The following is a 24,115-nucleotide window of genomic DNA, read 5'->3' as shown; positions in this document are numbered from 1 at the left end:
GGAACCCTCACCGCATCTCTGACATCAATACAATCGAACGTGTCCAGAAATATTTTACAAGAAGAGTTCTCTATTCCTCTGAAAACAATAAAATACCTTATCCCATCAGACTTGAAATCCTAGGCTTAGAAAGCTTGGAACTCCGTCGCCTTCGACAAGACCTAAGTTTAACTCACAGAATCATCTATTGTAATGTCCTTCCTGTTAAAGACTACTTCAGCTTTAATTGCAATAATACTAGAGCAACTAATAGATTTAAACTTAATGTCAACCACTTTAATCTAGATTGCAGAAAATATGACTTCTGTAACAGAATCATCAGTGCTTGGAATACTTTACCTGACTCTGTGGTCTCTTCTCATAATCCTAAAAGCTTTAACCAAAAATTTTCTACTATTTTTTTTGGTTTTTTTTGTTTTTTGTTTACATTTATATCCCGCCCTTCTCCGAAGACTCAGGGCGGCTTACAGTGTGTAAGGCAATAGTCTCATTCTATTTGTATATTTACAAAGTCATCATCCCATCATCCCATTCCTAAGAGGACCATAAGGGGCGTGCATAAGCGCAGAAACGTGCCTACCGTTCCTGTCCTATTGTTTTTCTTTTCTTCTTCCTATATATATATATATATGCTTATACCTCCTAATATTTACTCATATATGTGTTTATATATTATATAATCTTTTTGTATGATACCTACATATATTGTTATGAATAAATAAATAAATAAATAAAATAAAGATGTTGGATTCATCTGAAGTTGTGTAGGGTTTCCTACCTAAGGGGGGGGGGCGGTTGGGCTATAATAATAATAATAACAGAGTTGGAAGGGACCTTGGAGGTCTTCTAGTCCAACCCCCTGCCCAGGCAGGAAACCCTACACCATTTCAGACAAATGGTCATCCAACTTTTTCTTAAAAATTTCCAGTGTTGGAGCATTTACAACTTTTGCAGGCAAGTCGTTCCACTGATTAATTGTTCTAACTGTCAGGAAATTTTTCCTTAGTTCTAAGTTGTATCTCTCCTTGATTAGTTTCCGCCCATTGCTTCTTGTTCTACCCTCAGGTGCTTTGGAGAATAGTTTGACTCCCTCTTCTTTGTGGCAACCCCTGAGATATTGGAACACTGCTATCATATCTCCCCTAGTCCTTCTTTTCATTAAACTAGGCATACCGAGTTCTTGCAACCGTTCTTCATACGTTTTAGCCTCCAGTCCCCTAATCATCTTTGTTGCTCTTCTCTGCACTCTTTCTAGAGTCTCAACATCTTTTTTACATCGTGGCGACCAAAACTGAATGCAATATTCCAAGTGTGGCCTTACCAAGGCATTATAAAGTGGTATTAACACTTCACGTGATCTTGATTCTATCCCTAGAAGACTAGAAGACCTCAAGGTCCCTTTCAACTCTGTTATTCTAAATTTAAAATAACAATATAGCAACTTCACCCAATTGGATTCCAGAGCAATAAATATAAAACTTTTCATTAGTATAAATGATAGCAAATAGTACTTTGAAGGCTGAGATTCAGGCAATTTGAAAGCTTTGGGGACAAATGTTTTAGTCTAACACAAAATAATTGCAATCTGGCTTAAGGTGCCTTGAAGATACAATGCCTAAACGTTTTACAACTTTTACAAGTTTGATAATGCAGTTTTCATAGAAAACTCCATGGTGCATGTGTTAATCCTTTAAGAGACATATGAGGGAGCAGCCCAGTCTAACTTCTCTGTTAATGTGTGAACTAGAATATCCTATCTGTGTGTTGGGTTGAAGGAGATGATATGCTTCTCTTGAATACTGGATTATCTACAGACATTTCTAGGTTTAATAAAGAAAACTACATTCTACATTAAGATTTGTATTGCTGCTGAAAAATGAGAAGAAGCCAATTTGGGATAGATAAGATCCATTTCCCAGGAATCACCCATGGAGAGAAAACATTACAGAGCAACCCTGCCCCCATGTTCATTATATTAATGTATTATATTCATCCATGCTGACTGGGGAATTGTGGGAGTTGAAGTTTACAAGTCTTAAAGTTGCTAAGATTGGATGCCCCTGATCTATATTTTATAATTTCAATTGTATGTCAAGGTATTGATTTTTTTATCAATTCTTTATATAAAAGAAAACAAATGAAATTGCTCTGTTTTTTATAGAACAAGATAAGAAACAAAGTTTCATAGTTGCTTTGTATGTCTGCCTTACTCTGTGGCTTTTATTTAAAACTGTACATCGTATAAGGGTAAAAACATAACAAATAGATTCCAAGGCATGGTTGTTACGTCTCTGAAGCACAAAGATTACTGTGTGCTGAACTTCCCTTTGCATCTCACTTTTTCTAAAGCTGTACCTGCCTGAAATATATCATACCACTGAATATGCATGAACTCTAAATTCCCTGCACGCATCCATTTGCTTCTGTGATGGTGATAGGATTTATTGAGGCTGTTGTCAATTCAAGTGCTTTAAGAGAACAGAGAGGCAGAATAAAGGGACTGAAGATGTAAAACTGAAGTGGCTGGCAATCTTTAAAAAGAAGTGCCTATTTTTTCCCACCCTCCAAAAATTATTATAAATCAGGGGTGAAATCCAGCAGGTTCTAACAGGTTCTGAAGAACTGGTGGCGGAAATTTTGAGTAGTTCGGAGAACCAGTAGCGGAAATTTTGAGTAGTTCGGAGAATCGGCAAGTACTACCTCTGGCTGATCCTGGAGTGGGATGAGAACGGAGATTTTGCAATATCCTTCCCCCAGGAGTGGGATGGGAATGGAGATGTTGCAGTATCCTTCTCCTGCCACATCCACCAAGCCATGCCCACCAAGCCACACCCACAGAACCAGTATTAAAAATATTTGGATTTCACCACTATTATAGATGCATAAAATACACTTTACTCCACCACCTCTTTAAATGTCAATCCTCCATCAGCCCACTGGCAAATAGAAGCCTTGTCATTTAAGAGAGTCTTGTCCTGAGCAGGAATAGTTTGAATTCCTAATTTTTTTAAAAAAAACCAATTCAAATTCCCTCACTTTTGAAACTGCTTTCATATTAAGTAATAAAGTGTGTAATGGAGGCATAGTATACATTTAAAATTTGGTTGTGGCCAATCAAATTTTCATGTGCTTGCTCCTTCTCCATATGTATTTTTATTACTAACAGATTTTTCATCTGGTATTAAAACACATAAATTATTTAACAGAACTAATCCCTGCTATTTACATTTTCTATTACACACACCTGCACAAAATGCCATAGCTTTCCTCTATAACAGGGGTCTCCAACCTTGGTCCCTTTAAAACTTGTGGACTTCAACTCCCAGAGTTCCTCAGCCACCTTTGCTGGCTGAGGGACTCTGGGATTTGAAGTCCACAAGTCTTAAAGGGACCAAGGTTGGAGACCCCTGCTCTGTAATATGTATTATAAAGTCAAGCTTTTTCCAAGTTAAGCTTGACTCCTCATGACTTTATGGAGATGTAATTATGGATTGTTAAAAGGAAACTGTTGATGGAGCAATGCAGAGTTTGCTCTGCACAAACACTACGCTGTGACAGCTAATCAACTGTTAAAGAGTCTTGAACTGGTATTTTCCTGCTTGTTTCCTTACTTGTTACTACTTCAGTGTCAATATAAACATTAAATATAGTCACATCATGAATGATTTGCCTTCCCATAATGTATCATTTCTCCATCCATGATATTTTCATTAATGTAGCTGAGTATCAAAGTCTTAATTTCTATTGTCTTCATTTTCCATTATAATTTATCTGTCAGTTCAGGCATCATTGTTTAAAACCTTTGTTGTATCTGTTATGATAATAATATGCTTCTGGCAATCAACTGCACCCATCTGTGATTTAGAATATATTTGTCCACAGTGTTTTATTTATTTTTATTTTATTTATTTTGTCACAACATCATACAAAAAGATTATATAGTATATACACATATAAACATATATAGGAAGAAGAAAAGAAAAACAATAGGACAGGAACGGTAGGCACGTTTGTGCGCTTATGCACGCCCCTTATGGTCTTCTTAGGAATGGGGTGAGGTCAATAGTAGAAAGTTTTTGATTAAAGCTTTTAGGATTATGGGAAGAGACCACAGAGTCAGACCACAGAGTATTCCAAGCACTGATGATTCTGTTGCAGAAGTCATATTTTCTGCAATCTAGATTAAAGCGGTTTACATTAAGTTTAAATCTATTGGTTGCCCTTGTATTATTGCAATTAAAGTTGAAGTAGTCTTTAACAGGAAGGACATTACAATAGATGATTCTGTGAGTTAAACTTAGGTCTTGTCGAAGGCGACGGAGTTCCAAGTTTTCTAAGCCTAGGATTTCAAGTCTGGTGGGATAAGGTATTTTGTTGTTTTCAGAGGAATGGAGAACTCTTCTTGTAAAATATTTCTGGACACGTTCAATTGTATTGATGTCAGAGATGTGGTGAGGGTTCCAAACAGGTGAGCTGTATTCTAGAATTGGTCTAGCAAATGTTTTATATGCTCTGGTTAGTAGTGTGGTGTTTTTGGAAAAGAAGCTACGCAAAATTAGGTTTACAACTCTTAGAGCTTTTTTTGCTATGTAGTTGCAGTGGGCTTTGGCACTTAGATCATTTGACATGAAAACTCCAAGGTCTTTAACGGGATGGGGGTCGTCTGTAAGGTAATGTCCATCTAGTATGTACTTAGTTTTAGGGTTCTTTTTTCCTATATGTAAGACTGAGCATTTGCTGGTTGAAATTTGGAGCTGCCAATTTTTAGACCAAGCAGTTAGATGGTCAAGGTCGTTTTGAATTATAGAAGTGTTATCTGTGGTGTTAAATAGTTTGACATCGTCAGCAAAGAGAACACAATTACTTGAGATATGGTCACAAAGATCATTAATGTATAGAATAATTTTATGATGGCATAGATTCCTATTTTCTTCCGTTTCTCATTTATCCATGCATAAATACTGTACACATAACGCCTTGAACAAGTATTTTTTAAATCAAATAATAATGCACTTTGAATTCTAGCAGTACTATTAACCATCTCAAAGCAGCATTTTATAGCTGAAAGTATGTTTACTCTCATCACATTCTTAGGAGAAAACATAATCTATAGGCTATTTGCCATTTAGATATGGAATTAAGGATTTCATGCTACAACATTTAAATAAATGGCCTTGAACATGCTATCATTCATTGTTGCACAAATGGTTTGTGGTATAAATGTGCATTATTCATTTTGATAGCTATTGCTCACGAAGCAACTTATTGATCCCCATATCTATTCATAAGTAGAATACATGGGTAATACAATGAATGAGTAAACTTACTGAAAAGGAATTGGGCCTGCAAGGTGGAACTTAGCTAACTTACTGAAGTGAAAAATGCACACTTACAAATTCATTACTGTGAATTTATAGTTTATTAAAAATATGAAACTACATTTCCAGGTTCCAGTCCTAAATATTGTGTCTGGTAGTGGCCAACCCATTAGGATTGACAACTGCAACCTGGAAAACCTAGAAAACCTGGAAAGAATTAACCCATGAGATTCTTTACTTTATATCCTACATGCTGATTTGGAACTTTGAGGATTGTATTCCCATCTCTCGAGGCTGCCAAGCTAAGGAAAGCTAAATGTAGGGCTAAAAAACTTAAAGATGAAATGATAAGGGAATTATAAGCTGAACAGAAAATTGCATTTTCTTCTCAATTTTCTCTTAATCTTTGCATTCTTTATTTGTTCTAGTATGACAAGTATTTAAGGTTTCTTTACTATAACTTGCAGATATTTCTGATTTCCAACTATGTCTGCCAGCTTCAGGTAAAAATGGTATACTTAATGTTAATAACACTATTTTATTTATTTTATTTGTTTAATTGTTAAATTTGTTTAGTCTCTTGTATTACACATGCAATTCTGGGTGGTTCACATAGTTAAAAATCACAAAATACAAATAAATAATCCAAATGAGAACAACAACAACCAAAAAACACCATTACAATAACTAAAAACCAGAATGTTTTTAAAGTTACAATAAAGTTAAGGTTAATATAGATTTTAAAAACCATTATATTACAAGTGCCAAATTGAGAATATGGAGCAGATATAAATGCAAGCTGTGCCCCAAAATACCTTTCAAGTTCTAAAAAAAGTCTTCACCAGGCAAAATAAGTAAATATACTAAGACTGTAGCAAAATACAGCTGTGAATTAAGTATTGGCAACTTCCCCCCCTCCTTTTTGTCTTTATTTTCATGCCTAATAACACATTAGAATTTTAAAAATACTGCATGCTATTTTGCAACCTTTAGTTGATCTTATATATTGCTTCCCCCAAACTGGAAAGCAAACCTGTATTTTTATGAATATTAGTATAATATTCATAAAATAGGCCTTAGAATGACCATGGGAGCTCTACTCTATTTCTGTAAAGAATTTTATTTCTGATCAATTATAAAAATAATCATGGATTTTGCAAGGCATTTTGAAAAATTAAATATACCTTTACAGGAGATAAAATATAGTAGGTGTAATGTATTTGAATTTCAGGAGGGAAATTTGGGCAGGAAATTGCACGTTGCTGATTGGCTGATGCCTCAGCCAAAATATATTTAAAGAGGGGTTTTGCCTGTTGGTTTTTGCTGGGATCACAATAAACCAAAGAGCTGTTGTCACTTGTATCATCTCCTGCCTCTTCAATGCCCGAACTTAACATTGGCGACGAAGGTGGGATATTGAAGGCAGTGAGACTAGGAAAAGAGCTGAAGGAGCAACGTAACTTCAAACCCAGCCAGTATCAAGGGCGGATACATAGCGATGTCTAGCTATACGCCGCCAGCGCCATTCGACCCAGCCAAGGAGAAATGGGGGTCGTACATGGCTCGTTTCGAGTGTTTCCTCGAAGCTAATGAACTGCAAGGAGTATCGGATAATCGGAAGCGAGCCTACTTCCTGAGCCACTGTGGGCCAGAAGTCTTCGATACCGCCGAATCGTTGTCAGAACCAACGCCGGTACAGTCGGGGCCATGGCAAACGCTACAGACGACACTACGAGCACACTATGTGCTGGTGCCATCGAAGTTTGTACAACGGTTCGAGTTGAGGCAAAGAGTTCAGCGAGAAGGCGAATCGATAAGCGTATACATGGCCGCATTAAGGAAAGCCGCAAACCACTGTGAGTATAGAGACTTGGAGGACTCTTTATTAGAACAACTCATTTGTGGGTTCAGGGACATCCGACTACAGAGGCGGCTGCTGTCGAAAAGCAACCTAACCCTGGCGATAGCCCTGGATGAGGCCAGGGTACACGAGATGTCCACCAAAGCGGCGGAAACCTTACAAAAGACGAACACGCCAAATGCCGTGGCGAAAGCAACGCCAGTCCACAGTGAAGAAATCCAGGCCGAATCAGACGGTGAAGAAGAGGAAGAGGTCTTCCACACCGGGAGGCCGGAGAGAGGCGACCGGGACGAGTGCGTGAGTTGCGGAGGCCAACACCAACGACAGAATTGCAGGTTCAAAGACGCAATTTGTCGGCGGTGTGAAAAGAAAGGACACATAGCTCAGGTCTGCCGAGCCTCTCAACCTTCCGCCCAAAATTCAAACCGCCAATCAACAGGGCGCGGATCCATGAAGCGACCAGGGATTGGTCAGTTCAAAAGGGCGGTTGAATCAGACCACTGTGAGAGTGGGCCACGCATCGACATGGCTAGAGAAGAAAATATTCACCAAGACACACATCGAAGGAGTGCAGTGTAAAATGGAGGTGGATACCGGCTCATCAATCACGATTATGTCTTGGGACACAATCGCAAGGGACCTGCCAGACATCGCAAAACGCCAGCTGCAACCCCAAAAGCTGAGAGTGCAAGACTACCAGGGGAACCGAATCCCTGTTCGAGGAGTCACGTCCGTCAGAGTGAAATATGGACAATTCAAGAAAACCCTGCCGATCACCATCATAGATGGAAACCTGCCCAGTTTGCTAGGTCTGGACTGGTTCAGAGCCTTGGGCATGGAAGTAACCGGGGTTCACAGAAGCGGAGTCAACCTGAAGGACGAATTGTTGAGAGAATTCGAGGACGTTTTCCAAGACTGCCTGGGCAAGTACGTGGGGACCCCCATTTCATTCAATTTGGACCCCCAGGTGGCTCCCATTAGATTAAAAGCTAGGAGGGTCCCGTTCGCCCTAAAACCCAAGATTGACAGGGAACTAGACAAATTAGTAAGCCAGGGAATACTAGTCCCCGTCGACCATGCAAAATGGGAGACACCAATAGTGACCCCAGTCAAACCGGACGGATCAGTCCGGATTTGCGCTGACTATAAGGCAACGCTTAACAAAGCATTGCAAAAGAGTGCTTACCCCATTCCCGTAGTGCAACATTTGTTGCACTCGTTAGGACAGGGACAGGTTTTTGCCAAACTCAATTTGGCCCAAGCCTACCAACAATTACCAGTTGACGGCGAAACGGCCGAAGCGCAGACGATTGTCACACATCGGGGTGCTTTTAAATGCACTCGACTTCAATTTGGAGTTAGTGTAGCTCCTGGGTTATTCCAAAACCTAATGGAACGACTCCTACAAGGTCTACCGGGAGTAGTTCCATATTTCAACAATGTACTGGTATCAGCAGAAAACTTGGAAGAATTAGGGGTCAAATTGCGGAAGGTTTTGGGCATTTTCAGGTCTGCGGGGCTTAAGGTTAAACTCAACAAATGCCAGATAGGAGTTGAATCTATAGAATTCTTGGGTTCTAGGACAGGAACGGTAGGCACGTTTGTGCTCTTATGCATGCCCCTTTATAGACCTCTTAGGAATGGGGTGAGGTCAACAGTAGAGAGTTTTTGGTTAAAGCTTTGGGGATTTTGAGAAGAGACCACAGAGTCAGGTAGTGTGTTCCAAGTACAAGTTGGAACAAGTTGTACAAGTTCCAAGTTCTAACCACTGTGCCACTACAGCTCTTTGAAATTGAGGTATAAACAATCAAAACCTGGAAAGGGTGGAGTCAAAATTCCTAAGAAAGCTATTTCAAGTGGTGAAACCTGTGGTTAATGTTATTCTGTGGATAGAGGCAGGGCTTTCAAACATTGAAATGAGGGCATGGCCTTCACCTTCAGGTGTGACCCAAATAATAATAATAAATGTGATTCCTTTTCAGAACTCAGTATCGACAAAATTATACAATGGGTTTTCAAGGGATACACTCAGGCTCTTGGGATAAAATCAGGCAATGACAATGCTTAAACAAAAGGTATATAATGCAGGTAGTCCTCAACTTATGACCACAATTTAGACCAAAATTTCTGTTGCTAAGTGAGATATTTGTTAAGTGAGTTTTGCCCCATTTTATGACTTTTCTCATCACAGTTGTTAAGTTATTCACTGCAGTTTTTAAGTTGACATGATTGTTAGGTGAATCTGGCTTCTCTATTGACTTTGCTTCTTAGAAGGTCACAAAAGGTGGTCACATGACCTTGGAGCACTACAACCATCATAAATATGAGTCAGTAGCCAAGCAGTTGAATTTTGATCAAGTGACCATGGGGATGCTGCAATGGTCGTAAGGGTGAAAAATGGTCATAAGTCACTTTTTTTCAGTGCTGTTGTAACTTTGAACTGTTATAAGTCAAGGACTATCAGTATAGAATTGCAGTCAGAATATATTCTTATCTAGGGTACAATTGGACTATAGCAGTGCATATTTAAAGCAGCATAGTACTTAGATCAATTTACAAAAAAATAATTTTGGCAAGCATTCACATTATTATAGATTAATATTATACTGTCAGCAATATTGGATGAAAAAATAATATAAAATGCCATATGCAGAGAGTCTCTGCCCTTGTATGGAAGGTCATACTGAAACACAAAATCATAATGTAATTTCTGTTGAGACATACATAAAGAACTATTAACACCTCTTCTAACTTCATTTCTGGAATGGACTCAGGAATTTTATGTTTAATTTTTCCTGGCAGATAAGAACCTCTCACTGTTGCAAAGCTTTTTTTCATACCTTATATGACAAGAAAATAGCACAAGCATGATTGTGCATTTTTCATCTTGTATACTTTAGTTTCTTTTGTAGGTTACATTCTATAGATTTTGTTTAGTAAGTCTTATGTAGTCTGAGCTGCTGATGTGTAGTAACAATTTGATTTGATATTTTACTTTAATATGTGCTTTGAGTTATTTCTCTCCAATTATTCCCAAAAAGACAATATCTGCTTAGCATTCCTAATTCATAAAAATGCACTTTACTCCCAATGAGATTAAAAATCCACATAAATCGGCTGGGAGAGATAATCAGCACTGTTGTGCACAATGTGAAATTTACTTGCAAAGAAGTGCTTCAGGTTTCACATGAACACAGCACCTCTCTGCTATTCATTGTTTTCCCTAGGCTTCTTCTAAAGCTTAAATCAACACCTTAATGCAGTCAACACTATTAAAGGGCTCACAAGGAAAATTAAAAAAGGGACTACTTTAATGAATAGCAGTGAAATTAGGACTATTCTAATGGGATCAACAAAAATTGTGATTTAAGCCCCACACCCTTTAAGCATTCATTAAATGTATTGATGTATGTTGCCCAGTTGTGTTTGCTGTGTTGATGCTGTTGACTTCACCTGAAGGTAGCGTTCAGGTGAACTAATCCAATGTATTTCTTTGAAATCATTTGCAAAGGATGTGCTTGTAATCAGTAGAGATTCCTATTAGAAACTAGTGGGGTTTGATGTTTTTTTTTAAATTCCTTTATATTGGGTTTTTATTGTTTGTAAGCATCCCAGAGTCTAAAAGCAAGAGGGTGGCCATATAGATCTTCTTAATAAATAAATAAAACAAACAAACAGTCTAGAATATTTAAAACAGTTTCCTATGATCCATAAGGGACTATAGGTGGAATAATGATGACAAGACGAAAGGCAGTTCTAGGAAGAACTATTTAGGTTACTCTAACTGGCTTGGAACTCTTCCCTGATATTTTCTTCAAAGTATCTTTTTCCAGGTTATAATCAATTTGGATTTCAAACTTTATATGAGAGTCAATTGTTTTTTTCTTTGAGCACTGTAATAAAATGCCTCTGTTCTAGTACAAAAATGGTGCGTTCAACTTACTTCACACTTGCTTGGTAAACAAGATGTTATTATTACTGCTATCAACTGAAAAGAAAGGTGAATAGCCCAAGTAATCACAGCAGGAAAGGACAATCACTAAGTCCAGTCTTATATGTTTTGATTAAATTACATCAACTCAACCCATCCATTGCCATGTTGAATTGATCTGGAGCTGACATGGAATGGTCCTGGTTTACTTTGGTTATTCTGTGAAGCTAGCTATTTTAACTGCAATATTCACATCGTTGTTCCAGATAGTCTTTTTTCTTTTTAGAATAAAGCTGGAAGGGACCTTAGAAGACTTCTAGTCCAAACTCCTGCTCGAGCAGGAGACTCTACAACAGGGGTGTCCAAACTTGGTCCCTTTAAGACTTTTGGACTTCAACTCCCAGAGTCCCTCAGCCAGCAAAGCTGGCTGAGGAACTCTGGGAGTTGAAGTCCAAAAGTCTTAAAGGGACCAAGTTTGGACACCCCTGCTCTACAATGTACCATTTCAGACAAGTGGCTGTCCAGTCTCTTCTTAAAAACCTCCAATGTGAAGCACTCACAACTCCTGACGGCAAGCTGGTTTATTGTTCTCACTGTTAGGAAGTTTCTGCTTAATTTCAGGTTGTCTATAGACACTTCCCATTAGTTATTGTCTGTTTCAGAGCTTAAGAATAAACATCCTTTATTGAAGGCAATTATTCCATATATTTGTTTGGTTCTCATTTTACTTAAGCATCAATTAGCAGAAAAACCAATTATCATTGCATACCAAGTGGGCTCACATACTTATTGATTGAAGACAGCTCAGCAACAGTGTCCTTAAATTAAAGATGTGCAATTATAGGTTTTACTATAGGACTATGAATAGTCCTCTTACATTAAAGTAATAAATGTAGGACATGATTGCTGGCCACTGTCTGATGAAATGTTTTTGAACTATCATTGGAATTTCTAGCATAGGAAGCATCACATAATTAACTAGGGCAATCACAGATCCCTTTGCTAAAGTTAATGTTAACTTTTCTCAACATTAACCTTTTCTTAAATAAATCTGACTTTGTCTTGAACAAATATGTAAAAATGTCTAATGTGAGATATGTGAAGGTTTCTATGTGTCATCAAAATATAGTGGATTTTGCCAGAGCAGACATAAAACAAAATTATAATTATGCACATCTTTCTTGTCTCAGTTTTCCTCTCCAACTTTGCTGCAGTCAGCAATATGAAATGGCCAAGCTGGCTAAATGCCTGCTAGTAACTTTGTATGACAATATTACATGTCAGAGTGGATTTACTTTCTTAAGGTGCATAACTTAAAAGGGGTAAGTGGTATGATTTTTCAAGGTACCAAGAATGATGATCTTCTGAAAAGTATTTTAACATTTTAAGCCCTCTGCAAACTGATTCATCACTGAAACAGCATGAAACCATAGCTGAAGAGGACACCTTCCATAGGAGGGAAAGATAGAGTGGAATATTATGGGAAGTTAGGATGCCTAAAGTAATTCTGTACAGTATTATTGTATTGCTTATATGTAGGCAATCTTCAAGCTGAGCAGCTTATTAAAGACCAATCAAGACAAAAATTAAATGGACCATTAAGCAACACTCCACTGGATTAGCACTGGGCTACATGGTAATTTCAAAAATTCCTTTGAAGTTTAGGCATTAGAAAATTACTTCTCAAATGGGACAGCTATGTGACTTAGTTGTTGTCTAAAAGCTGTATGATAGACCCTTTCTCAAGCTGAGAAATCCTTTTTGGATTTAATTATGTTAATGAGTGTTCACAATTTTCACTGGAGCTCTAGGTGACCTTCTGATGAAAAATAGAGAAACAAGCATTAACAAACTGGGCTTAATGGAAGCCAAGAAATCTAGTCAAGCAAAAGAAAATTGGTGACTAGCGTCATTCATCCTGAATTAATGCTTAACAATGTTCAGATTTAAGATTCTCCATCAAAGGAATCTTTCTTGTTACTCTCAACATAATTAATACAATTACAGATTCTTTTTGGTAACAAAATCACAAATTAATATTCAAAACATATTTTCAAACTCATTCAGTCTTCTAAGCACATTGTGTTTTGAGACAAACATGAATCATATAACCAAAGATTCAAATATCAAAGATTCAAATAGCAGCCATTAATAGCAGCAACATACAAATGGTTAAATCATAAAAACTAATAACAAAATGAATACATGCCCTAAAACTCCATGGTTAAACCACAACATACTTCAATTCCAAGTCATTTCAGGACAGGTTCATCCAATGTTGTGGCCCACTGCTTAGAGGAAAAACAGGTTTTCTGGGACTCATGAAAGGCCAAGAAGATCAATGCCATCCAATTCTGAAGGGAATTCTGTTTCATGAGGCAGGTATTGCAACAGTTGCCACTTCCTAGATCTTGTCTGGTGATATTGTATCATGAAAGGGATCTAGAACATGCCAAGGTTGAGAAACATTGAACTAATCAACCAGGTTTTCACCAGTGTCATCTCAGGCATTAGGCTCCTTCTCTAGCCATGATTTCATACTACAATAGCAGGGATGAAATCCAGCAGATTCTGACAGGTTCTGAAGAACCGGTAGCGGAAATTTTGAGTAGTTCAAAGAACCAGCAAAAACACCCTCTGGCTGGCCCCAGAGTGGGGTAGAAATGGAGATTTTGCAATATCCTTCCTCCAGGAGTGGGGAGAGAATGGGGATTTTGCAGTATCCTTCCCCTGGAGTGGGGTGGGAATGGAGATTTTGCAGTATCCTTCCCCTGCCATGCCCACCAAGCCATGCCCACCAAGCAACACCCACAGAACTGGTAGTAAAAAAAAATGGATTTCAGCACTGCACAATAGTGTATATAGTTTTGTCTATCTACAGTATATCTCTATCTGTATTCAGTCCCAAATTGAATTCCATAGTTCAGTTTCCTAAGTGAATTGTACTAACACTGTATAGTGTCCTAATTTTAACACTGAAGAAATCTGAGTCTTCCAAATATGAAAACATTAGAAATTGGGTCCTTTGATGAACATATAGTTAGGTCAAGTGACAAGATACATGAAATATATTGTCCTCCTCTTCCAAACTGGCTGTCACACAATATTGCTTTGGAATTTTTTCTTACTATTCCTGGAGTGACAACTTTCAAGACTGGTTATTCCTTTGTCAAATTGCCAGATGAATGAGCTGCCAGCTAAATACAACAGCAAAACTTTTACCATTATATTGTAAGACAGTGAAAGGCCTGTGTCTGCACTTGATATTTGTGATGTAATCATCAAGCAATGAATAAGCATCTGCCTTTTTATTGTCAAGAACAAACTAAAAGTAATTTCTTTTAAAGTACTTTCCCTATAAGATTAGTAACTATACAGGTTTCACCTTCCCATACTTCATACACAATGACACTTTTATGGGCATTCAATTCATTTGTATCTTAAAATAATGCACTAGAAACAAAAATGCTTTTCTAGTTGAATGAATGCACATTTCTGTTGTCTTCATAAATATAACTTCTTCTATTTATGATCATTTTGTTTTAGGATGTCCTTGAGATAACAGCTCATATGAAATAAGCACTTGGTAAGGTATGCCATGATATTCTGATTACAAACTAGTTTGGTATCAGTCTAATTAGTTATTAGATAACTAATAGCATGAACAACTAAGACCTTCAAAAGTCATAAAGTGCTAATCAATGATGCCTAATCAAACTTGTGAAGCATGAATGGTTTATGACTGCATATCCAGGGCTAACTGCCATATTGCTATGTGAATTTTCAAATTCAGGTAGTCCTCAAAATACAAGAGGGTCAGTTAACAAACATTCAAGTTACGACAAGATATCCCAAAACTACACACAAACCTGTTTCAAAGTTACGACAGCTGCAGTGTCCTAATGTCAGACTACAGGGATGCTGCAGTGACCTCCTGCCTCTCCCCACCATTCCACCCTGATGCAGTCCCGCAGTGCTTAGGCTTGCTCTCAATACCTCCTGGAAGAAGCTGCCATTTTTAGCACTCTGATAATTACTTACGGAAATGGCTGCTGTTTTCTCAGATTTCTGCTCCGGTCAGCTGATCATTGGAAGACTAGAAAACTATTCTTGACTCTTTGCTAGGCTTTAGGCAGCAGCTTCAGGATGTGCTTCCCAAACCTTTGCCTTTCTTTAACCCCCTCCCTCTCCCAGAAAGCCACATTTTGTCCATAAAGGAAAACAAAAAAGACAGCAGGGGGGATTTCTTCATATTTCTCCCACTTTATAAACTAAACCGCACACCCCTGCCACCCATATCATTTATCCCTTTAAAAACCATACCTGGACTCCAGGATCAAGAATAGATGAAAGGAAACAAGCAAGAAAAAAAATCTTTTGGCAGCTTTTCGCCTTGAGGAGCCTCACCCTAACCTAGGGGTGAAATCCAGCAGGTTCTGACAGGTACTGGAGAACCAGTAGCGGAAATTTTGAGCAGTTTGGAGAACTGACAAATACCAGCTCTGGCTGGCCCCAGAGTGGGGTGGGAATGGAGATTTTGCAATATTTTCCCCCCAGGAGTGGGGAGGGAATGGGGATTTTGCAGTATCCTTCCCCTGCCATGCCCACCAAGCCACACTATGCCCACCAAGCCATGCCCACAGAACCGGTAGTAAAAAAAGTTGGATTTTACCCCTGCCCTAACCCCAGATGATTTACACATTACCAATGGGGTTTTCCCATGAAATGTCCCTAGGAGATCTCCAGCCTCGGCTCCCACCTTTTTCATACCCAATAAGCAAGGTACCAGTACACCTGGCAGTAGTGGGAGCCCTTTTTGAGAGTGGTTCACAAATTCCAGGACCTAAATACAGTGAGGGATCATTACTCAATGCCATTAACTCCAGATCTCTTAGATGGACAGCAGAAAGCATGCATTTTTATGAGACTAGACTTCTGCAATGCTTACAACCTCATTAGAATCAAAGAGGCCAGAGATATTCAACTGCCTTTGATATGGGAAGTTTGCATACGCTGTGGTTTCATTTGGGCTCATAAACACGGGGGCCATATTTTCTAGGTTTATGGACAAAGTTTTTGCACATCTAATTTGACTAATTTATAATTCTCTAGGTAGATGTCATTTTGATCTACTCTGAAAATGGGGCTCAGCACACAAATCATCTACATACAGTTCTTAGTAGATGTATGAGTATGCACCTTTGATCTGCAACAGCTAGACTTTTGTACTGTATTTCCACAAAGGGCATCCACAAAGTCCATCCTAAAAAGTCAAGGCTCTACTAGATTAGCAAGCCCTCCAACAGCCAAAGACATACAATTCTTCTTCGGCTTCGCTAACTTCTACACAAAGTGTATACCTAGTTTTGTTCACAAGACCAACCCCTTACCCAACTACAAAAAGAGGAGTTAAATTTGCTTGGACTTCTACATACCAAACAGCATTCAAAGAATTAAAGCAGCTTTTCGCCTGCCAGCCTTTTCTTCCACATCTAGATCAGTGGTGGGTTTCAAATTTTTTTTATTACCGGTTCTGTGGGTGTGGCTTGGTGGGCGTGGCTTGGTGGTGTGGCAGGGGAAGGATACTGTAAAATCTCCATTCCCACCCCATTCCAGGGGAAGGATATTGTAAAATCTCCATTCCCTCCCCAATCCAGGGAAAGGTTACTGCAAACTCCCCATTTCCTCCTGATCAGGTGGGACTTGGGAGGCAGAGAATAGATGGGGTGGCGCCAGTCAGAATTTTGACTAACGGTTCTCCAAACTGCTCAAAATTTCTGCTACCATTTCTCCAGAACTGGTCAGAACCTGCTGAAACCAACCTCTGATCCAGACCCATCAAAGAGATTTGTGGTTGAAATGGACGCTTCAGATGTTGCCATCTGAATTGTTCTTCTACAAGAGAGGGAGAGAGAAAACAGTTTCTTGCCTTGCACTTTCTTCTCTGGAACCTTCACTGCCACAGAATGGAACTATGGCATTTTCAATAAAGAGTTCCTTGCAATATAATCAGCATTATAACACTGGAGATTTTTTCTAACATTTTTCCCATAGAAGTCAACCCAGATCACATGAATTTACACACACTGCAAAAGACCAAGCCACTTGTACCCAGTCAAATCAGAGAAAGCCAATTCTTTTCACGCTTTGATTTTCACATTCAATGTATTCCAGGCTCAAAGAACTTGATGTCAGATGCACTCTCTCACAAACCAAAATATTCTCAGGTTCAACAGACTCCAGTACTGGTAAAATTCTGCAGCTTTTGCATTTCTAGCCTTGACAGCAACTGCTGAGAGGTTGGGAGCTACCAAACAGCACCAAGACTCAATCACCAGGATAAAGCAATGATTAGATCACTTCTCACGGGCTTGGATGGATGACTTCAAGGAAGACCCAGCAGAGTAATCAGCTTCTCCAATAGTATCTGAGGTGCTACTGCACCTACAGCAAAGACAATTGGACAGTGGCCATCCTTGTTGTCTCTTGCAGAATTTTCTTATAACAACTCACTACACTCCACAACTTCAATGACACCATTTCAAGCCACGTATGGCATACACCTGAAAGTGTTTCTAGACCACCCTGCACTTCCAATTTCAGGGGTGCACTTTCCTGCACTTAGAATTTCAGGGTTGGTTGATTTCTTACAGGAGCAATTCATTGCCCAAACCCTATTGAAGCAGCAACAGAAGAAAGCCAAGCAGTCTTACAAGAGAGAGCAGTGGGGTGCCCACCAGATGAAAGGGATGCCCATCACAATAGGAGACATGGTCTGGCTCTTGATCAAGTTCTTAGCATCTTCAAGACTTTCCAAAAATCTAGATGCTAAATTTATGGGACCATTCAGAGACAAATCAACCCAGTAGCTTTCTACCTCCCCTGTCTATGACGGTGCACCCAGTCCTTCACTGATCCTTACTCTCTAAAGGCATTCCTCCAAGCATTATGATCCCATCAAACACTTCCATCATTAATCATAGTAGAGGGAATAAGAAATGGGGAAATACTGGAAATACTAAGCACAGAGGCAAAGACATTTATTACTTGATTAATTGGAAGACTACCCTGTTGCTGATCACTCCTGGGAAAATGCATGGTATGCTCATGCCCCTGATTTAGTTTGCAAGTTTAATCAGCACTTCCCTGAAAAATCACAACCAGTCCCCCAAACTGCATTGCCTGAGGAACCTGCTGAAGAAGAGGTTAACCAGTTCTTCTGGACCACTCCAGGGGGGGATGGAGGACTCACTTATGATGGGCCTTCCATCTCTGGCCTTCAACTCTGGGCAAGAGAGGGGAGGGGTCCTCTAACAATGTTTTTGTGTTTCAGCAATCACCATCTGGCTTGCCAGCCACTTCAGATGATGGGGAGGCAGATTGTTTTGAAACAGCTTCCCTTTTGCCCTTGCCAAGTTCCCATGAACCTTTGAAGAAATGATGCAAGAGAGGGAAAGCAGCTTCAAAGAACCCAAGGAAGAAGAGGGAGGACAAGGGGAAAGGGTGAGTGATGTAGGCTGACTGAGGGGAAGGGTCAAGCACATCATCAGTCTCAAATTCTTTTGCACCCACAAGTGATCTAAATCCAGCCACCTTGAGTTCAATTGACTCATATCTATCAACAATTTGCTTTGAGTGTTAGTACACTTAGGTACTTCAGATTCTTGTAGAGGGTGTTAGCATGAACTAAACCTCTGTTTATTTGAACCATCTTGACTCCTGATTTCCGGCACTTGATACTCAATGGGGATGGATTTTCTAGTGTAATCTAAAGGAAGACTATATGTTGAGTGTCACATTTCTTCCACCCTCTAGTTTTACTACCTAGTTTAGCTTAATTTATTTCATATTTTGCATACCATTTAAAATCCCCTCTAGACTTGTTACTATAAAGATTATGGCATTACTATGTTTCTGCTTTCTGCTGGCTAAGAGATTTATATTCATTGCTATTGACAGATGGTAGACAAGAGACAAAGTCTGTTTGTCCATACAAAATTGAGGGACAGGGTGAAAAATAATTATTTACATTATCCTATAAGGTTAAGAATCATCTGATACCACAAACACTGTCCACTGCCTTTATTTGGACAGTAAGCCTTGTGTCCTTAGCTTATTTTTCATCTTCTTATTCCCTGTTTTGTTTTGCTTTTTATAACCACTAGCCTAATAAGCATTTCTAGAGTATTTAAATACTTGCACATTCTGTTATGTTTGTTTGCATGGACTTTCAATTCCCATCCCCATGAGCCAGACTGCTTATAATTTCATTTAAAAGATAAGTCTCAATAATCAAACAGACAAAAATTGTAATTATAACACGTGATTGATGGTTGTGCCTTTGAAAGAAAATAAGTCATCATATAGGCATTTTAATGGAGCTCCTTAATTACTTGTATTCTAACTTCTCATTCACATAGTCTTTCTAGGCCTGTCTCTTCATTTATTCTAGAAGAAAGAACTGATCTCATTACTATGACACATGGCACTTTTAATTTTACAGCCCATTTCTTTTGGCACTGTTAACAAGCCTGCATGTGTACTTAAGCCAATCTTCCCAGATATAGTCATGGCATATGCCAATAAATAACTGAATATATGACCAATAATGAATAAATAACTAAAAAAAACATATAAGGAAATCTATGGTACAATTATTGGTATCCTATAGAGAACAATAATGGCCAGGTTGCTTTATAGTCACATGGAAAATAGTACAGTTAGCTTTCAGATGGTGCTTAGAAACCACTTCAGGAAAACTATATTAAAGCACTGTGTACAAACAGCCACACAATCTTTGAGTGGTTAAACCTATCTTTGAAATAATTTGCACTGCAGATGTTCAGGCAGAATGCCAACATGGAAAATGTTGAACAAAACCTAAGAGCACATAAACATTTACACATAACATAATATCTGAAGCAAATGCAACAAAATATAGTTTTATCCAACTGTCTCAAAGCTCTAATAAACCATATTAATCAAATTTTTGTGTCACCCTGATAGGTTGTTTGTTTCAATATTTTGATATTTCTATTTTATTAACAGATTGTAACTGCTTATCTATTATCTATTCATCAAAAAACTCACATATTTCCTCAAAAATTACTTCAAAAGTCACTTTGCTGAAGAAGAAAAAAAAAAACCTACCATCTAGTACAGGGGTGTCAAACTCGATTTCATTGAGGGCTGCAACAGGGGTTGTGTTTGACCTTGGAGAGCTGGGGGTAGTGGTGAGGCATGGTGAGGGGTGGGTGTGGCCATGGTGGGCGTGAACAGACACTAAACGAATGGTTGTCAGGCCTCCCATTATTTTTGGATTGTAACATACACTCATTACCCTGTGACTCAGAGCTGTTTGGAGATATTTTCAGGTAAAGATGAAGGGAATGCTTACCTGGATTAATTAACTAATCTTTTAAAAATTCCAAAGAGGATTTTGTGTTTGGGATAGTAACTGCTACATTTCACTCTCAAATATTGTTCAACTATAAAACATGCTCAGATTCCTTTCCTTAAGAGAAATAATAAAACTTCATGGGGGAGAGTGGTAAGGCATTACTATAGTAAATTAATTTTTACTTTTTTAAAACCTCCTTGTGGCTTCAGTTAGTCCTTCTAACTCAGACTTTCTTGAGGGTTTTGAGGGCATGGGCTGCCTTATGACTGTATGGCTGTAACTTTGTTGCTTGTATCCTTACGATTTATATTAATACTGATTGTTTCCTGATTGCTTATTTGTACCCTATGACTATCATTAAATGTTGTACCTTATGATTCTTGATGAACATATCTTTTCTTTTATGTGCACTGAGAGCATATGCACCAAGACAAATTCCTTCTGGGTCCAATCACACTTGGCCAATAAAAAATTCTATTCTATTCTATTCTATTCTATTCTATTCTATTCTATTCTATTCTATTCTATTCTATTCTATTCTATTCTATTCTATTCTCACAACTCACTGGAGCAATGAAGAATAATGAATTTCTTTAGGAAATACAGTAAATGCCAAGGGTTGGTGATACCATTAAAAAGATAGAGCATAGATCTTACCATATAACCACTCATTATATTGTGTGACCCCCCATTCTGTGGCTTCTATTTGGCCGGCAAAGTGCTGCTGGAGGCTGGGGAAGCTGAAAACAGGCCTCGCAGGGCCTCTATGTGGCCTGTTTTTGGCTGCAGGAAGCCATGGAGGCTGAAAATGGGCCACGGGGGGGCCTCATACCCCCCCCTGCAGCTTGTTTTGGCTGACAGAGGCACTGTGGGTGGTCCTTTGACATTGCCAGGCTGGCCCCGTGGGCCAGATTTAAACACCTCAAGGCCAAATCTGGCCCGCAGGCCTTGAGTTTGATACCCCTGGTATAGGCAGGGGGTTGGCTAGAAGATCTCCAAGGTCCCTTCCAAATCTATTATTCTGTTCTGTATATCCAATTGTTTTGAATCAACAAGAGGCTTTTGAAGATCATGTGATGGCCATGCAAAACTTACACAATATGATTAAGCAAAAGGTGCTCCAAAGAATTAGGAATTCAAATCTGATGTTTAATATATCTATTGATTGCTTTGAGGTCAGAGCAGTTAATCCAATTGTATCTTAGTCCACTGTGGCATATGTGCATATCAATCAAAAGTTATTATTATTGGAGTAAGCTGAGACTGAATTAAAAATTGATCACATGAAAATTAAGAAAATGCAGTAAAAAATAAATATAACTTCAATTCATGGAGTAACAATAGACAGTCATTTTTATTTGGATATTTAGTGAATCAACGTTATGTTTATTTTTACTTCTATGATTTTTTTCATTTTATTATATATTTCTAAGTCTATGTCTCACATTGTTATTTGTGTATTTGTATTGTAATACCTATAATATCTATTATAATACCGCAATAGAGATACTAGTGACAACAGACAAGATAAGATACCCCAAAAAAACGTACTTCTAAAGATTGCCTCAAAATAATGATTAGACATATTCAGTATTTACAGTTGAAGCTAAAATTACACATAAAAGGCTGGCACATAATTTGTTAGGATGCAATTATGGTGATCAAAAAGTTAAACTGCCCAAATATTTTTTTTTCAGCAACAATGAATAAATAACTGCAGGGTCATGTCAAACTCTGCATGATGCCATGAATCAAGTAGTCAGCATCACTGGGAAAAAGTGGTATTTAATCAAAGTGAGTAGACCCCCACTGGAGAAAGAGACATCATAGCAGATTTATGCCAGATCAGATAATTATACATTTTGGGTGTGCATATTTTAAAAAGAAATGCATTAAAGTCATAAGATTCCAAAGCAGCATGAAGAAACTGTCTAGCATAAAAATCACATGGGAAGCATTATATATCATAATCTGAAGGGTCTCATTTTCTTTAAATATTTTATTTGAATAGAATATTGCTATAATTTAAAGTCTCGATTTTGGTATATCTAAATGAAGACTGGACCTTCAGTGACCCAGTTTTCTGACTGAAATATTATTTAAGGAGGCTTCCGAAACTCAGTGCCTACAAAATGGGCTTGTAGGCACTGAAGACCAACACAGGCTGGTTGAGGATGATGAGGGTACCAACACTTTTGGAAGATAGTAGATTGAGGAAATCTGATAGAGAAGATTTATATCCTGTGGGAAGGCAATTCTCTAAAGATCAGTTACAAACAATTTGGAACCAATAGACTAATGCAGCAGTAAATTAAATCAATTTTACAACTATCAGAAAAGGTTCTAAGAAAATTAAAAAGCCTTTCGTGCACGCTAAAAGCAAATTATAATTAGCAAGAGATAAATCTCCTCAGAAAAAACACATCAAAACTATTCTATAATTGAGACCCTTCCCACCAATAGTTCAAGAAGGATCACCAAAATTTCCAGGGGAAATGTCTACAGGTAGACCTCAATTTATAATCACAGTCCAGAATTTAGGTTGCTAAATGAGCAATTTGTTAAGTGAGTTTTGCCATTTTACAACTTTTCTTGCTACATTTGTTAAGTGAATCTCTGAAGTTGTTAAATTAGTAACATTATTATTAAGTGAATCTGGCTGCCCCATTGACCTTTGCTTGTCAGAAGGTTGCAAACGATGATCACATGACCCCATGTGGCGCCTATGAACTAGTTGCTGTGTGTCCAAATGTAAATCACATGACCATGGAGATGATGCAATCATCATAAGTGTGAAAAATGGTCATAAGTCACTTTTTTTTCAGTGCCATTGTAACTTCGAATACTCACTGCACAAACTCTTGTATGTTGAGGACTACCTGTATAAGAATACATAAGAATACATGAGTACTCTTGCACTCTTGGTTATAACTTCCAACTGCCCCACATAATATTGAGGAATGTGGCCCTCACCAGTTGAGATGAGGTTGGGTTGCACTAACTCGCCCTAGATCTCCCCATGAGCATCTTGAATGGAAATACCAGCTCTTTGATCCTAACCAATAGACTAGCATTCCACTTTCAAACGTGATTGATTTAAAGGCAAAAGGGCCAATGAGGTTTCATTATTATATTTTATAGCAAAAACACATATAAAAGGAAAAATATTTTAAACAATACTTAATTTAATCATACTTAGTTATTTTTATTTAGCAAAAGCATTTAGACTTATATAGCACCTCGTGGTGCTTTATAGCATTCTCTGGGTGGTTTACAATATCAGTGTTATTTTACCAACCTCTGAAAGTTGGAAGGCTAAGTCACCCTTGAGTCCCATCAGGATTGAACTTCAGGCTGTGGGCAGAGATTGCCTGCAATCCGGCACTTTAACCACTGCCCCATTAGGGCTCCTTATTTTTTATTTATCCATTGAATCAGTGGTGAAATTTAAATTTTTTACTACCGGTTCTGTGGGCATGGCTTGGTGGGTGTGGTGTGGCTTGGTGGGTGTAGCAGGGGAAGGATAATGCAAAATCTCCATTCCCACCCCACTCTGAGAGACGGATATTGCAAAATCTCCATTCCCACCCCAGTTTGGGGCCAGC

This window comes from Ahaetulla prasina, chromosome 3 (assembly GCF_028640845.1).
Source record: "Ahaetulla prasina isolate Xishuangbanna chromosome 3, ASM2864084v1, whole genome shotgun sequence".
Classification (NCBI taxonomy): domain Eukaryota; kingdom Metazoa; phylum Chordata; class Lepidosauria; order Squamata; family Colubridae; genus Ahaetulla; species Ahaetulla prasina.
The sequence above is the reverse complement of the archived record's forward strand: the minus strand, read 5'-3'. Positions refer to the sequence as shown.